Source organism: Nelusetta ayraudi, unplaced genomic scaffold, assembly GCF_046127955.1.
Source record: "Nelusetta ayraudi isolate G7.1 ecotype Tasmania unplaced genomic scaffold, CSIRO-AGI_Nayr_v1 ptg000135l, whole genome shotgun sequence".
In the NCBI taxonomy this organism is placed as follows: Eukaryota; Metazoa; Chordata; class Actinopteri; order Tetraodontiformes; family Monacanthidae; genus Nelusetta; species Nelusetta ayraudi.
In genome coordinates, this window is record NW_027466185.1 from 3,632,501 (window position 1) to 3,642,500 (window position 10,000).

At 48.0% G+C, this 10,000-nt stretch overlaps 29 non-coding genes across 29 annotated transcripts; all 29 read left to right on the plus strand.

Moving 5' to 3' along the window:
- The first annotated feature begins 9 nt into the window (after positions 1–9).
- Positions 10–128, plus strand: LOC142878662 (5S ribosomal RNA). Its single transcript, XR_012924918.1, has one exon. It is a non-coding gene; the product is annotated as a 5S ribosomal RNA (ribosomal RNA).
- Positions 129–349: 221 nt separating this feature from the next.
- On the plus strand, positions 350–468 carry LOC142878664 (5S ribosomal RNA). Its single transcript, XR_012924919.1, has one exon. It is a non-coding gene; the product is annotated as a 5S ribosomal RNA (ribosomal RNA).
- Positions 469–694: 226 nt separating this feature from the next.
- LOC142878549 (5S ribosomal RNA) lies at positions 695–813 on the plus strand. The gene has a single exon (XR_012924812.1). It is a non-coding gene; the product is annotated as a 5S ribosomal RNA (ribosomal RNA).
- A 230-nt stretch (positions 814–1,043) lies between these two features.
- On the plus strand, positions 1,044–1,162 carry LOC142878572 (5S ribosomal RNA). The gene has a single exon (XR_012924835.1). It is a non-coding gene; the product is annotated as a 5S ribosomal RNA (ribosomal RNA).
- Positions 1,163–1,392: 230 nt separating this feature from the next.
- LOC142878444 (5S ribosomal RNA) lies at positions 1,393–1,511 on the plus strand. The gene has a single exon (XR_012924712.1). It is a non-coding gene; the product is annotated as a 5S ribosomal RNA (ribosomal RNA).
- A 226-nt stretch (positions 1,512–1,737) lies between these two features.
- On the plus strand, positions 1,738–1,856 carry LOC142878223 (5S ribosomal RNA). The gene has a single exon (XR_012924500.1). It is a non-coding gene; the product is annotated as a 5S ribosomal RNA (ribosomal RNA).
- A 229-nt stretch (positions 1,857–2,085) lies between these two features.
- On the plus strand, positions 2,086–2,204 carry LOC142878665 (5S ribosomal RNA). The gene has a single exon (XR_012924920.1). It is a non-coding gene; the product is annotated as a 5S ribosomal RNA (ribosomal RNA).
- Positions 2,205–2,433: 229 nt separating this feature from the next.
- Positions 2,434–2,552, plus strand: LOC142878667 (5S ribosomal RNA). The gene has a single exon (XR_012924922.1). It is a non-coding gene; the product is annotated as a 5S ribosomal RNA (ribosomal RNA).
- A 222-nt stretch (positions 2,553–2,774) lies between these two features.
- Positions 2,775–2,893, plus strand: LOC142878668 (5S ribosomal RNA). Its single transcript, XR_012924923.1, has one exon. It is a non-coding gene; the product is annotated as a 5S ribosomal RNA (ribosomal RNA).
- Positions 2,894–3,122: 229 nt separating this feature from the next.
- LOC142878669 (5S ribosomal RNA) lies at positions 3,123–3,241 on the plus strand. Its single transcript, XR_012924924.1, has one exon. It is a non-coding gene; the product is annotated as a 5S ribosomal RNA (ribosomal RNA).
- A 222-nt stretch (positions 3,242–3,463) lies between these two features.
- LOC142878670 (5S ribosomal RNA) lies at positions 3,464–3,582 on the plus strand. Its single transcript, XR_012924925.1, has one exon. It is a non-coding gene; the product is annotated as a 5S ribosomal RNA (ribosomal RNA).
- A 221-nt stretch (positions 3,583–3,803) lies between these two features.
- LOC142878671 (5S ribosomal RNA) lies at positions 3,804–3,922 on the plus strand. The gene has a single exon (XR_012924926.1). It is a non-coding gene; the product is annotated as a 5S ribosomal RNA (ribosomal RNA).
- A 226-nt stretch (positions 3,923–4,148) lies between these two features.
- On the plus strand, positions 4,149–4,267 carry LOC142878443 (5S ribosomal RNA). Its single transcript, XR_012924711.1, has one exon. It is a non-coding gene; the product is annotated as a 5S ribosomal RNA (ribosomal RNA).
- Positions 4,268–4,497: 230 nt separating this feature from the next.
- Positions 4,498–4,616, plus strand: LOC142878573 (5S ribosomal RNA). Its single transcript, XR_012924836.1, has one exon. It is a non-coding gene; the product is annotated as a 5S ribosomal RNA (ribosomal RNA).
- A 230-nt stretch (positions 4,617–4,846) lies between these two features.
- On the plus strand, positions 4,847–4,965 carry LOC142878672 (5S ribosomal RNA). Its single transcript, XR_012924927.1, has one exon. It is a non-coding gene; the product is annotated as a 5S ribosomal RNA (ribosomal RNA).
- A 230-nt stretch (positions 4,966–5,195) lies between these two features.
- On the plus strand, positions 5,196–5,314 carry LOC142878574 (5S ribosomal RNA). The gene has a single exon (XR_012924837.1). It is a non-coding gene; the product is annotated as a 5S ribosomal RNA (ribosomal RNA).
- Positions 5,315–5,540: 226 nt separating this feature from the next.
- LOC142878589 (5S ribosomal RNA) lies at positions 5,541–5,659 on the plus strand. Its single transcript, XR_012924852.1, has one exon. It is a non-coding gene; the product is annotated as a 5S ribosomal RNA (ribosomal RNA).
- Positions 5,660–5,885: 226 nt separating this feature from the next.
- Positions 5,886–6,004, plus strand: LOC142878673 (5S ribosomal RNA). Its single transcript, XR_012924928.1, has one exon. It is a non-coding gene; the product is annotated as a 5S ribosomal RNA (ribosomal RNA).
- Positions 6,005–6,230: 226 nt separating this feature from the next.
- LOC142878675 (5S ribosomal RNA) lies at positions 6,231–6,349 on the plus strand. The gene has a single exon (XR_012924929.1). It is a non-coding gene; the product is annotated as a 5S ribosomal RNA (ribosomal RNA).
- A 230-nt stretch (positions 6,350–6,579) lies between these two features.
- On the plus strand, positions 6,580–6,698 carry LOC142878566 (5S ribosomal RNA). Its single transcript, XR_012924829.1, has one exon. It is a non-coding gene; the product is annotated as a 5S ribosomal RNA (ribosomal RNA).
- A 221-nt stretch (positions 6,699–6,919) lies between these two features.
- On the plus strand, positions 6,920–7,038 carry LOC142878560 (5S ribosomal RNA). The gene has a single exon (XR_012924823.1). It is a non-coding gene; the product is annotated as a 5S ribosomal RNA (ribosomal RNA).
- A 218-nt stretch (positions 7,039–7,256) lies between these two features.
- LOC142878676 (5S ribosomal RNA) lies at positions 7,257–7,375 on the plus strand. The gene has a single exon (XR_012924930.1). It is a non-coding gene; the product is annotated as a 5S ribosomal RNA (ribosomal RNA).
- Positions 7,376–7,596: 221 nt separating this feature from the next.
- Positions 7,597–7,715, plus strand: LOC142878677 (5S ribosomal RNA). The gene has a single exon (XR_012924931.1). It is a non-coding gene; the product is annotated as a 5S ribosomal RNA (ribosomal RNA).
- Positions 7,716–7,949: 234 nt separating this feature from the next.
- Positions 7,950–8,068, plus strand: LOC142878297 (5S ribosomal RNA). The gene has a single exon (XR_012924570.1). It is a non-coding gene; the product is annotated as a 5S ribosomal RNA (ribosomal RNA).
- A 234-nt stretch (positions 8,069–8,302) lies between these two features.
- Positions 8,303–8,421, plus strand: LOC142878679 (5S ribosomal RNA). Its single transcript, XR_012924933.1, has one exon. It is a non-coding gene; the product is annotated as a 5S ribosomal RNA (ribosomal RNA).
- Positions 8,422–8,651: 230 nt separating this feature from the next.
- Positions 8,652–8,770, plus strand: LOC142878680 (5S ribosomal RNA). The gene has a single exon (XR_012924934.1). It is a non-coding gene; the product is annotated as a 5S ribosomal RNA (ribosomal RNA).
- Positions 8,771–9,000: 230 nt separating this feature from the next.
- On the plus strand, positions 9,001–9,119 carry LOC142878490 (5S ribosomal RNA). The gene has a single exon (XR_012924756.1). It is a non-coding gene; the product is annotated as a 5S ribosomal RNA (ribosomal RNA).
- A 221-nt stretch (positions 9,120–9,340) lies between these two features.
- On the plus strand, positions 9,341–9,459 carry LOC142878561 (5S ribosomal RNA). The gene has a single exon (XR_012924824.1). It is a non-coding gene; the product is annotated as a 5S ribosomal RNA (ribosomal RNA).
- A 226-nt stretch (positions 9,460–9,685) lies between these two features.
- LOC142878681 (5S ribosomal RNA) lies at positions 9,686–9,804 on the plus strand. The gene has a single exon (XR_012924935.1). It is a non-coding gene; the product is annotated as a 5S ribosomal RNA (ribosomal RNA).
- The last annotated feature ends 196 nt before the right edge of the window (positions 9,805–10,000 follow it).

A 10,000-nucleotide genomic window follows, 5' to 3' on the forward strand; every position in this document is an offset into this window, starting at 1 on the left:
GCGTCTCTCGCTTACGGCCATACCACCCTGAGAACGCCCGATCTCGTCTGATCTCGGAAGCTAAGCAGGGTCGGGCCTGGTTAGTACTTGGATGGGAGACCGCCTGGGAATACCAGGTGCCGTAAGCTTTTTGTCCCGGCAGGGGTGCTGTTTCCACGTGCAACTTTGTGAGGAAATCACAAGACAAACTGTTTTTTGCTGGCGGTTCATTTAAACAAACTCACATACTAACTAACTAACTAACTGAATGAATGAATGAATAAATGAACACCACATGCACGGCTTCATAGGCAAGGTGCACTTCCTCCATGCTGCAGGTTTATAAGGCCTGTTTGCAACAGCGTCTCTCGCTTACGGCCATACCACCCTGAGAACGCCCGATCTCGTCTGATCTCGGAAGCTAAGCAGGGTCGGGCCTGGTTAGTACTTGGATGGGAGACCGCCTGGGAATACCAGGTGCCGTAAGCTTTTTGTCCCGGCAGGGGGTGCTGTTTCCACGTGCAACTTTATGAGGAAATCACAAGACAAACTGTTTTTTGCTGCCGGTTCATTTAAACAAACTCACAAACTAACTAACTAACTAACTAACTAAATGAATGAATGAATAAATGAACACCACATGCACGGCTTCATAGGCAAGGTGCACTTCCTCCATGCTGCAGGTTTATAAGGCCTGTTTGCAACAGCGTCTCTCGCTTACGGCCATACCACCCTGAGAACGCCCGATCTCGTCTGATCTCGGAAGCTCAGCAGGGTCGGGCCTGGTTAGTACTTGGATGGGAGACCGCCTCGGAATACCAGGTGCCGTAAGCTTTTTGTCCCGGCAGGGGGTGCTGTTTCCACGTGCAACTTTATGAGGAAATCACAAGACAAACTGTTTTTTGCTGGCGGTTCATTTAAACAAACTCACAAACTAACTAACTAACTAACTAAATGAATGAATGAATGAATGAATAAATGAACACCACATGCACGGCTTCATAGGCAAGGTGCACTTCCTCCATGCTGCAGGTTTATAAGTCCTGTTTGCAACAGCGTCTCTCTCTTACGGCCATACCACCCTGAGAACGCCCGATCTCGTCTGATCTCGGAAGCTAAGCAGGGTCGGGCCTGGTTAGTACTTGGATGGGAGACCGCCTGGGAATACCAGTAGCCGTAAGCTTTTTGTCCCGGCAGGGGGTGCTGTTTCCACGTGCAACTTTATGAGGAAATCACAAGACAAACTGTTTTTTGCTGGGAGTTAATTTAAACAAACTCACAAACTAACTAACTAACTAACTAAATGAATGAATGAATGAATGAATAAATGAACACCACATGCACGGCTTCATAGGCAAGGTGCACTTCCTCCATGCTGCAGGTTTATAAGGCCTGTTTGCAACAGCGTCTCTCGCTTACGGCCATACCACCCTGAGAACGCCGGATCTCGTCTGATCTCGGAAGCTAAGCAGGGTCGGGCCTGGTTAGTACTTGGATGGGAGACCGCCTGGGAATACCAGGTGCCGTAAGCTTTTTGTCCCGGCAGGGGGTGCTGTTTCCACGTGCAACTTTATGAGGAAATCACAAGACAAACTGTTTTTTGCTGCCGGTTCATTTAAACAAACTCACAAACTAACTAACTAACTAACTAACTAAATGAATGAATGAATAAATGAACACCACATGCACGGCTTCATAGGCAAGGTGCACTTCCTCCATGCTGCAGGTTTATAAGGCCTGTTTGCAACAGCGTCTCTCGCTTACGGCCATACCACCCTGAGAACGCCCGATCTCGTCTGATCTCGGAAGCTAAGCAGGGTCGGGCTTGGTTAGTACTTGGATGGGAGACCGCCTGGGAATACCAGGTGCCGTAAGCTTTTTGTCCCGGCAGGGGTGCTGTTTCCACGTGCAACTTTGTGAGGAAATCACAAGACAAACTGTTTTTTGCTGGCGGTTCATTTAAACAAACTCACAAACTAACTAACTAACTAACTAAATGAATAAATGAATGAATGAATAAATGAACACCACATGCACGGCTTCATAGGCAAGGTGCACTTCCTCCATGCTGCAGGTTTATAAGGCCTGTTTGCAACAGCGTCTCTCGCTTACGGCCATACCACCCTGAGAACGCCCGATCTCGTCTGATCTCGGAAGCTAAGCAGGGTCGGGCCTGGTTAGTACTTGGATGGGAGACCGCCTGGGAATACCAGGTGCCGTAAGCTTTTTGTCCCGGCAGGGGTGCTGTTTCCACGTGCAACTTTGTGAGGAAATCACAAGACAAACTGTTTTTTGCTGGCGGTTCATTTAAACAAACTCACAAACTAACTAACTAACTAACTAAATGAATGAATGAATGAATGAATAAATGAACACCACATGCACGGCTTCATAGGCAAGGTGCACTTCCTCCATGCTGCAGGTTTATAAGGCTTGTTTGCAACAGCGTCTCTCGCTTACGGCCATACCACCCTGAGAACGCCCGATCTCGTCTGATCTCGGAAGCTAAGCAGGGTCGGGCCTGGTTAGTACTTGGATGGGAGACCGCCTGGGAATACCAGGTGCCGTAAGCTTTTTGTCCCGGCAGGGGGTGCTGTTTCCACGTGCAACTTTATGAGGAAATCACAAGACAAACTGTTTTTTGCTGGCGGTTCATTTAAACAAACTCACAAACTAACTAACTAACTAACTAAATGAATGAATGAATAAATGAACACCACATGCACGGCTTCATAGGCAAGGTGCACTTCCTCCATGCTGCAGGTTTATAAGGCCTGTTTGCAACAGCGTCTCTCGCTTACGGCCATACCACCCTGAGAACGCCCGATCTCGTCTGATCTCGGAAGCTAAGCAGGGTCGGGCCTGGTTAGTACTTGGATGGGAGACCGCCTGGGAATACCAGGTGCCGTAAGCTTTTTGTCCCGGCAGGGGTGCTGTTTCCACGTGCAACTTTGTGAGGAAATCACAAGACAAACTGTTTTTTGCTGGCGGTTCATTTAAACAAACTCACAAACTAACTAACTAACTAACTAAATGAATGAATGAATGAATGAATAAATGAACACCACATGCACGGCTTCATAGGCAAGGTGCACTTCCTCCATGCTGCAGGTTTATAAGGCTTGTTTGCAACAGCGTCTCTCGCTTACGGCCATACCACCCTGAGAACGCCCGATCTCGTCTGATCTCGGAAGCTAAGCAGGGTCGGGCCTGGTTAGTACTTGGATGGGAGACCGCCTGGGAATACCAGGTGCCGTAAGCTTTTTGTCCCGGCAGGGGGTGCTGTTTCCACGTGCAACTTTATGAGGAAATCACAAGACAAACTGTTTTTTGCTGGCGGTTCATTTAAACAAACTCACAAACTAACTAACTAACTAACTAAATGAATGAATGAATAAATGAACACCACATGCACGGCTTCATAGGCAAGGTGCACTTCCTCCATGCTGCAGGTTTATAAGGCCTGTTTGCAACAGCGTCTCTCGCTTACGGCCATACCACCCTGAGAACGCCCGATCTCGTCTGATCTCGGAAGCTAAGCAGGGTCGGGCCTGGTTAGTACTTGGATGGGAGACCGCCTGGGAATACCAGGTGCCGTAAGCTTTTTGTCCCGGCAGGGGTGCTGTTTCCACGTGCAACTTTGTGAGGAAATCACAAGACAAACTGTTTTTTGCTGGCGGTTCATTTAAACAAACTCACATACTAACTAACTAACTAACTGAATGAATGAATGAATAAATGAACACCACATGCACGGCTTCATAGGCAAGGTGCACTTCCTCCATGCTGCAGGTTTATAAGGCCTGTTTGCAACAGCGTCTCTCGCTTACGGCCATACCACCCTGAGAACGCCCGATCTCGTCTGATCTCGGAAGCTAAGCAGGGTCGGGCCTGGTTAGTACTTGGATGGGAGACCGCCTGGGAATACCAGGTGCCGTAAGCTTTTTGTCCCGGCAGGGGGTGCTGTTTCCACGTGCAACTTTATGAGGAAATCACAAGACAAACTGTTTTTTGCTGCCGGTTCATTTAAACAAACTCACAAACTAACTAACTAACTAACTAACTAAATGAATGAATGAATAAATGAACACCACATGCACGGCTTCATAGGCAAGGTGCACTTCCTCCATGCTGCAGGTTTATAAGGCCTGTTTGCAACAGCGTCTCTCGCTTACGGCCATACCACCCTGAGAACGCCCGATCTCGTCTGATCTCGGAAGCTCAGCAGGGTCGGGCCTGGTTAGTACTTGGATGGGAGACCGCCTGGGAATACCAGGTGCCGTAAGCTTTTTGTCCCGGCAGGGGGTGCTGTTTCCACGTGCAACTTTATGAGGAAATCACAAGACAAACTGTTTTTTGCTGCCGGTTCATTTAAACAAACTCACAAACTAACTAACTAACTAACTAAATGAATGAATGAATGAATGAATAAATGAACACCACATGCACGGCTTCATAGGCAAGGTGCACTTCCTCCATGCTGCAGGTTTATAAGGCCTGTTTGCAACAGCGTCTCTCTCTTACGGCCATACCACCCTGAGAACGCCCGATCTCGTCTGATCTCGGAAGCTAAGCAGGGTCGGGCCTGGTTAGTACTTGGATGGGAGACCGCCTGGGAATACCAGTAGCCGTAAGCTTTTTGTCCCGGCAGGGGGTGCTGTTTCCACGTGCAACTTTGTGAGGAAATCACAAGACAAACTGTTTTTTGCTGGCGGTTCATTTAAACAAACTCACAAACTAACTCACAAACTAACTAACTAACTAAATGAATGAATGAATAAATGAACACCACATGCACGGCTTCATAGGCAAGGTGCAATTCCTCCATGCTGCAGGTTTATAAGGCCTGTTTGCAACAGCGTCTCTCGCTTACGGCCATACCACCCTGAGAACGCCCGATCTCGTCTGATCTCGGAAGCTAAGCAGGGTCGGGCCTGGTTAGTACTTGGATGGGAGACCGCCTGGGAATACCAGGTGCCGTAAGCTTTTTGTCCCGGCAGGGGGTGCTGTTTCCACGTGCAACTTTATGAGGAAATCACAAGACAAACTGTTTTTTGCTGCCGGTTCATTTAAACAAACTCACAAACTAACTAACTAACTAACTAAATGAATGAATGAATGAATGAATAAATGAACACCACATGCACGGCTTCATAGGCAAGGTGCACTTCCTCCATGCTGCAGGTTTATAAGGCCTGTTTGCAACAGCGTCTCTCTCTTACGGCCATACCACCCTGAGAACGCCCGATCTCGTCTGATCTCGGAAGCTAAGCAGGGTCGGGCCTGGTTAGTACTTGGATGGGAGACCGCCTGGGAATACCAGTAGCCGTAAGCTTTTTGTCCCGGCAGGGGGTGCTGTTTCCACGTGCAACTTTATGAGGAAATCACAAGACAAACTGTTTTTTGCTGCCGGTTCATTTAAACAAACTCACAAACTAACTAACTAACTAACTAACTAAATGAATGAATGAATAAATGAACACCACATGCACGGCTTCATAGGCAAGGTGCATTTCCTCCATGCTGCAGGTTTATAAGGCCTGTTTGCAACAGCGTCTCTCGCTTACGGCCATACCACCCTGAGAAAGCCCGATCTCGTCTCATCTCGGAAGCTAAGCAGGGTCGGGCCTGGTTAGTACTTGGATGGGAGACCGCTTGGGAATACCAAGTGCCGTAAGCTTTTTGTCCCGGCAGGGGGTGCTGTTTCCAAGTGCAACTTTATGAGGAAATCACAAGACAAACTGTTTTTTGCTGCCGGTTCATTTAAACAAACTCACAAACTAACTAACTAACTAAATGAATGAATGAATGAATGAATAAATGAACACCACATGCACGGCTTCATAGGCAAGGTGCACTTCCTCCATGCTGCAGGTTTATAAGGCCTGTTTGCAACAGTGTCTCTCGCTTACGGCCATACCACCCTGAGAACGCCCGATCTCGTCTGATCTCGGAAGCTAAGCAGGGTCGGGCCTGGTTAGTACTTGGATGGGAGACCGCCTGGGAATACCAGGTGCCGTAAGCTTTTTGTCCCGGCAGGGGGTGCTGTTTCCACGTGCAACTTTATGAGGAAATCACAAGACAAACTGTTTTTTGCTGCCGGTTCATTTAAACAAACTCACAAACTAACTAACTAACTAACTAACTAAATGAATGAATAAATAAATGAACACCACATGCACGGCTTCATAGGCAAGGTGCACTTCCTCCATGCTGCAGGTTTATAAGGCCTGTTTGCAACAGCGTCTCTCGCTTACGGCCATACCACCCTGAGAACGCCCGATCTCGTCTGATCTCGGAAGCTAAGCAGGGTCGGGCCTGGTTAGTACTTGGATGGGAGACCGCCTGGGAATACCAGGTGCCGTAAGCTTTTTGTCCCGGCAGGGGGTGCTGTTTCCACGTGCAACTTTGTGAGGAAATCACAAGACAAACTGTTTTTTGCTGCCGGTTCATTTAAACAAACTCACAAACTAACTAACTAACTAAATAAATGAATGAATGAATGAATGAATAAATGAACACCACATGCACGGCTTCATAGGCAAGGTGCACTTCCTCCATGCTGCAGGTTTATAAGGCCTGTTTGCAACAGCGTCTCTCGGTTACGGCCATACCACCCTGAGAACGCCCGATCTCGTCTGATCTCGGAAGCTAAGCAGGGTCGGGCCTGGTTAGTACTTGGATGGGAGACAGCCTGGGAATACCAGGTGCCGTAAGCTTTTTGTCCCGGTAGGGGTGCTGTTTCCACGTGCAACTTTGTGAGGAAATCACAAGACAAACTGTTTTTTGCTGGCGGTTCATTTAAACAAACTCACAAACTAACTAACTAACTAACTAAATGAATGAATGAATAAATGAACACCACATGCACGGCTTCATAGGCAAGGTGCACTTCCTCCATGCTGCAGGTTTATAAGGCCTGTTTGCAACAGCGTCTCTCGCTTACGGCCATACCACCCTGAGAACGACCAATCTCGTCTGATCTCGGAAGCTAAGCAGGGTCGGGCCTGGTTAGTACTTGGATGGGAGACCGCCTGGGAATACCAGGTGCCGTAAGCTTTTTGTCCCGGCAGGGGGTGCTGTTTCCACGTGCAACTTTATGAGGAAATCACAAGACAAACTGTTTTTTGCTGCCGGTTCATTTAAACAAACTCACAAACTAACTAACTAACTAAATGAATGAATGAATAAATGAACACCACATGCACGGCTTCATAGGCAAGGTGCACTTCCTCCATGCTGCAGGTTTATAAGGCCTGTTTGCAACAGCGTCTCTCGCTTACGGCCATACCACCCTGAGAACGCCCGATCTCGTCTGATCTCGGAAGCTAAGCAGGGTCGGGCCTGGTTAGTACTTGGATGGGAGACCGCCTGGGAATACCAGGTGCCGTAAGCTTTTTGTCCCGGCAGGGGTGCTGTTTCCACGTGCAACTTTGTGAGGAAATCACAAGACAAACTGTTTTTTGCTGGCGGTTCATTTAAACAAACTCACAAACTAACTAACTAACTAACTAAATGAATGAATGAATAAATGAACACCACATGCACGGCTTCATAGGCAAGGTGCACTTCCTCCATGCTGCAGGTTTATAAGGCCTGTTTGCAACAGCGTCTCTCGCTTACGGCCATACCACCCTGAGAACGCCCGATCTCGTCTGATCTCGGAAGCTAAGCAGGGTCGGGCCTGGTTAGTACTTGGATGGGAGACCGCCTGGGAATACCAGGTGCCGTAAGCTTTTTGTCCCGGCAGGGGGTGCTGTTTCCACGTGCAACTTTGTGAGGAAATCACAAGACAAACTGTTTTTTGCTGGCGGTTCATTTAAACAAACTCACAAACTAACTAACTAACTAACTAAATGAATGAATGAATGAATGAATGAATAAATGAACACCACATGCACGGCTTCATAGGCAAGGTGCACTTCCTCCATGCTGCAGGTTTATAAGGCCTGTTTGCAACAGCGTCTCTCGCTTACGGCCATACCACCCTGAGAACGCCCGGTCTCGTCTGATCTCGGAAGCTAAGCAGGGTCGGGCCTGGTTAGTACTTGGATGGGAGACCGCCTGGGAATACCAGGTGCCGTAAGCTTTTTGTCCCGGCAGGGGGTGCTGTTTCCACGTGCAACTTTATGAGGAAATCACAAGACAAACTGTTTTTTGCTGCCGGTTCATTTAAACAAACTCAAGAACTAACTCACAAACTAACTAACTAACTAACTAAATGAATGAATGAATAAATGAACACCACATGCACGGCTTCATAGGCAAGGTGCACTTCCTCCATGCTGCAGGTTTATAAGGCCTGTTTGCAACAGCGTCTCTCGCTTACGGCCATACCACCCTGAGAACGCCCGATCTCGTCTGATCTCGGAAGCTAAGCAGGGTCGGGCCTGGTTAGTACTTGGATGGGAGACCGCCTGGGAATACCAGGTGCCGTAAGCTTTTTGTCCCGGCAGGGGGTGCTGTTTCCACGTGCAACTTTGTGAGGAAATCACAAGACAAACTGTTTTTTGCTGGCGGTTCATTTAAACAAACTCACAAACTAACTAACTAACTAACTAAATGAATGAATGAATGAATGAATAAATGAACACCACATGCACGGCTTCATAGGCAAGGTGCACTTCCTCCATGCTGCAGGTTTATAAGGCCTGTTTGCAACAGCGTCTCTCGCTTACGGCCATACCACCCTGAGAACGCCCGATCTCGTCTGATCTCGGAAGCTAAGCAGGGTCGGGCCTGGTTAGTACTTGGATGGGAGACCGCCTGGGAATACCAGGTGCCGTAAGCTTTTTGTCCCGGCAGGGGGTGCTGTTTCCACGTGCAACTTTGTGAGGAAATCACAAGACAAACTGTTTTTTGCTGCCGGTTCATTTAAACAAACTCACAAACTAACTCACAAACTAACTAACTAACTAAATGAATGAATGAATAAATGAACACCACATGCACGGCTTCATAGGCAAGGTGCACTTCCTCCATGCTGCAGGTTTATAAGGCCTGTTTGCAACAGCGTCTCTCGCTTACGGCCATACCACCCTGAGAACGCCCGATCTCGTCTGATCTCGGAAGCTAAGCAGGGTCGGGCCTGGTTAGTACTTGGATGGGAGACAGCCTGGGAATACCAGGTGCCGTAAGCTTTTTGTCCCGGTAGGGGTGCTGTTTCCACGTGCAACTTTGTGAGGAAATCACAAGACAAACTGTTTTTTGCTGGCGGTTCATTTAAACAAACTCACAAACTAACTAACTAACTAACTAAATGAATGAATGAATAAATGAACACCACATGCACGGCTTCATAGGCAAGGTGCACTTCCTCCATGCTGCAGGTTTATAAGGCCTGTTTGCAACAGCGTCTCTCGCTTACGGCCATACCACCCTGAGAACGACCAATCTCGTCTGATCTCGGAAGCTAAGCAGGGTCGGGCCTGGTTAGTACTTGGATGGGAGACCGCCTGGGAATACCAGGTGCCGTAAGCTTTTTGTCCCGGCAGGGGGTGCTGTTTCCACGTGCAACTTTATGAGGAAATCACAAGACAAACTGTTTTTTGCTGCCGGTTCATTTAAACAAACTCACAAACTAACTAACTAACTAACTAACTAAATGAATGAATGAATAAATGAACACCACATGCACGGCTTCATAGGCAAGGTGCACTTCCTCCATGCTGCAGGTTTATAAGGCCTGTTTGCAACAGCGTCTCTCGCTTACGGCCATACCACCCTGAGAACGCCCGATCTCGTCTGATCTCGGAAGCTAAGCAGGGTCGGGCCTGGTTAGTACTTGGATGGGAGACCGCCTGGGAATACCAGGTGCCGTAAGCTTTTTGTCCCGGCAGGGGTGCTGTTTCCACGTGCAACTTTGTGAGGAAATCACAAGACAAACTGTTTTTTGCTGGCGGTTCATTTAAACAAACTCACAAACTAACTCACAAACTAACTAACTAACTAACTGAATGAATGAATGAATAAATGAACACCACATGCACGGCTTCATAGGCAAGGTGCACTTCCTCCATGC